Genomic DNA, 4,317 nt, shown 5'->3' with positions numbered 1-4,317 from the left:
ATTAGGATATCATCTGTGTAATTTACCCCACTTCTAAATTTGGTTAGACTAAGCTTAACTTACATAAATTTGATATTTATTAATTACAAAAATTTTAAATTAATAAAAAAATAATTATTTTAAATTTTTTAAATCAAATTTAAAATATACATTTAAAAATAATAATTTCAACTTGAACTTCAGAGATCTGCCACAACGTACACGTTTGCTACCTCCAAACCGCCACGTCCAGAATGAACTGTCAAACCCAGAATGCTCTTCCTCTTTCATGGTTATTAAGCCCACTCTCTTTTTGTCATTACCGAATGCAGCTCACCTCCATCTCCGCACTGCTACTCTGCTGCCACAGACATGGCGGTTTCTTTACCAGAAGCCACATATCCTGCTGTGACCCGAAATTCAGAAGAAACTTTATCATCTCGTCCATTTAATCTCCAAAAACTTCCCCATTTAACAGACTACTTACCAGACCTCAAATCTTACACCAACCCATTAGATAACAACCCTTTCTACCACCCAACCGACGGCTTCTACCTCACCCAATCAGACGTCATCCTTCGCCAGATTATCATCGACCTTTCTGCTGGCACCTTCTCTTCTGCCGCTTCCAAGCTTGCGTACCATCAGGCCGGCCCAAGGAAACAAATCTTCTTTGATCCCAGCAGTACTCGAGCTGCCATTGTTACCTGCGGAGGACTTTGCCCTGGGATGAATACGGTGATCAGGGAGCTGGTGGTTGGATTGTGGGAGCTATATGGGGTGCGTCAGATATATGGGGTGGTATCTGGGTACAGAGGGTTTTATTCAAGAGAACCGATTGAGCTGAATACGAAGCTTGTCCATAACTGGCACAAGAAGGGTGGAACAGTTCTGCAGACTTCTAGGGGTGGCTTTGATCTCAATAAGATTGTTGATGCCATTCAAAGTCGTGGGTTTAATCAGGTTGGTCTCTACTTCTGGTGCTTTTTTTAATTCAACAAATTATGTGATGAATTATGATATGTTAAGACTTAAGAGCCTTTAACAAATTTAGAACAGAAGCATTTGTTCTGCTATAACCTTTACCTGCTTTTATACATGTTAACCGGGATATAAAAAAAATGATAAAAAAATCGAAATATTTCGTGTAATTTGTAATTGCAAAGATAATATTTTCGAATTTATTCAATTTTTTTTAAAATTTTCAGAAAAAAAAATTTTAACTTATAAATCTGAATAAGTTGGATTTGTTAAATGTAATTGATTAATTTGCCATTAGAAAGGAAACCATAATGGCTGCAAATATATATTTATATATTTACCATTGCTGCAAATATAATTTACTTGTGCAATGGTTGCAATTCTGCAATACATATGTCCACAATCTCAATTTAAACTACGCTCTTGATGACCAATCATTGATATGATATTTCACAAGTCTAGTTTATCATGACCTTATGATTATGAAATTATTCTAGTTGGGGAGTGTTTTCTTATGGCTGTCCTAATACATATGAACAGGTCTATATCATCGGCGGGGATGGAACAATGCGTGGGGCAGTAAAGATATTTGACGAAATTCGTCGCCGGAAACTGAACATTGGAGTTGCTGGAATTCCCAAAACAGTTGACAATGATGTAGGCATTATTGACTGATCATTTGGATTCCAGACAGCCGTGGAGATGGCCCAACAAGCCATCAATGCAGCTCATGTGGAGCCTGAGAGTGCAGTTAATGGTATCGGACTAGTGAAGCTAATTAATGGGTAGAAGCACGGGCCACATCGCACTCCATGCAACATTAAGCAGCCGTGATGTGGACTGCTGTTTAATTCCTGAAACTGAATTTTATTGGAAGGAAAAGGAGGGCTGTTTGAATTTCTTGGGAAGCGACTAAAAGAAAATGGCCATGCAGTACTGGTTGTCGCCGAGGGGGCCGGACAGGATATGATACCAAGAACTGATGCGCAGAAAGAAGAGAGGGATGAATCAGGCAACCCAATTTTCTTAGATGTTGACGCATGGTTGAAGTCAGAGCTCAAGAAATGGTGGTCCAGAGATCACCCGAATGATGTATTCACAGTGAAGCATATCGATCCAACATGCATGATACGTGCAATCCCTGCAAATAATCTGTATTGCGCTCTTCTTGCACATTCAGCTATTCATGGGATTATGGCAGGTTACACCGGATTTGTTTGTGGACCTATTAATGGCAACTATGCATATATCCTATTGAAAGAAGTTGCAGAAGCTAAGAATGAAGTCAACCTAAAGGACCATAAATGGGCATGGGTGAGATCCGTGACTAATCAGCCTGGTTTTGTTTGGAAATGAAGATTCACAGGATACAGATATTCAAATTGAGCAGCTTTCATTGAAGTTTAGTGTTTGGAAGTTCATTAATCATGTGGGTTAGTGTAGTTAATAAGTTTTATCACACTAATCATCAAGAACAGGCATGAGATGCCTGTGAAGTGATCATTGTTCCTACGGTAGTGATCTTGGTTTTTTGGGTTCATCCTGCTCAAGGTGCACTGCTTTTTTGGTTTCATCCTTGTTAGCATAATTACAGCAATCAGCATAATTATAGGAGATTTGTATAACATAATTACAGCAATTAGCATGATTATAGGAGATTTGTGTAGCATAATTATAGCAATTATTATTCTTGTCCAAATTAGTTCATATTCTCATGTATAAATAGATGTAATATCTCTGTAAATGGGACACAGACAAATACACAATCCTTTCCTTCATTACTTGTATTCTTTCTTCTAACATGGTATCAGAGCCATAAAGCTTTTATTTCTAGTTTTTTGGGGTCTCTCTGCTCTCTCTACAACCTGTTCTGGTTCATTCTTTCATACCTATTATTATACCATTTTTTTTCTCCTCATCTTGTTATCAATGGAGAAATCTGATATTTCAAAACCTATTGCAACATTCCGATCGGTTCCAACTATAATCTTTGGGTTCAAGGAATGAAAAGTTTTTGATAGGTCGCAAGCTTTGGCGTATTGTTACCGGAGATATCACTACGCCGACAAGAGAGAACGATGAAACCGATGCAAAATTTGGTCGACCGCCTTGAGGATTGGGATAGTAAAAATCATCGATCATCACCGTTTCGCAATACCTGCCTCGTCCATCCACATCCGGTTGCTAATTATGACTCGCAAAAGAAATCGGGATTTTTGGCTAATCGATATCGCACCACCGGACTTGCCCACTATTATCGGTTGTGGACTACTCTTCATAATCTGAAACAAGAAGCGTGTCAATGCGGAATGATTTTCTTGCCCGTGTCCAACCTATTTGGAATCAAATATCTCGTGCCAAAATCGGTGAAGATCATCTTCATCTCATTCAAGTTCTAATGGCTCTTCGATCGTAATATGAGGCCGCTCGAGCGTCCTCGCTACATCGAAATCCACTCCCATCATTGGAAACCGCTATTCAAGAGATTATTTTTGAAGAGACTCGTCTCGGTTTGGATAAAACTCCTCAATTTGAAGTCGCTCTTGCAACTACTCGATCCTCACATCAATCGCAATCAACTCGTAAGAATTGTAATCAAATTGGTCATGCTTTTGCATATTGTCCTACCATAAAATGCGATATTGTCATGGTTACGGTCATATTCTTGAACATTGTCCCACACGCCTCCAAGATCAAAAGGAGGGCATTCTAAATTCAAGAATGTCTCAAAGCTCGGATCTTCCTCTCACCGCTGTCGCTCATCGAGGGCTCTACCGCCATCACCATGAGTGATCTTGAGGCACTATTCAAGCGTGTTATCTCTTCTAATTCTCCTGCCGCCATGTCCGCCACTCCGGTAATTCTTATTGGCTTTTGACTCGCATGTTGTAATCATATGACCACTAATCTTAAATTCTTGTCTTCTCAAAACTCGTATCTTCCTTACCACCAATCCATACCGCAAATGGTACTAAAATGAACATCACACATACTGGTCATGTGTCTACCTCAAATCTTCATCTCCCGACACCTATTATATCCCTAATTTGGCACTCAATCTTATTTCATTGGTCGGTTGTGTGAAAAAGGACTAAATGTTATTTTTCTCACCATGGTGTCAGTGCACAGATCCACAAACGGACAGATTCTTGGGAGGGTCGCAGAGTGGGTCGATTATTTGAGCTTACATCTTTACATCTTCCTCAGAGATTTGTGTCTGCAGCCTACAATCCCTAATTCCTCCATTCACCAATGGCATCTTCGTCTTGGTCATGCTTCTACCAAGAAATTCAACCTTTAATTTCTCGTGGATTATTAGGATCTACTAAGTTTGAGTCATTTAATTGTTTAAATTGT

General features: G+C 39.3%; 1 pseudogene; it reads left to right on the top strand.

Moving 5' to 3' along the window:
• Positions 1-217: 217 nt before the first annotated feature.
• On the top strand, positions 218-2,537 carry LOC110667764 (ATP-dependent 6-phosphofructokinase 2-like; annotated as a pseudogene).
• The last annotated feature ends 1,780 nt before the right edge of the window (positions 2,538-4,317 follow it).

The sequence above is a fragment of the Hevea brasiliensis genome, chromosome 3 (assembly GCF_030052815.1).
Source record: "Hevea brasiliensis isolate MT/VB/25A 57/8 chromosome 3, ASM3005281v1, whole genome shotgun sequence".
NCBI classification, from domain to species: Eukaryota; Viridiplantae; Streptophyta; class Magnoliopsida; order Malpighiales; family Euphorbiaceae; genus Hevea; species Hevea brasiliensis.
The sequence above is the reverse complement of the archived record's forward strand: the minus strand, read 5'-3'. Positions and strand labels throughout refer to the sequence as shown.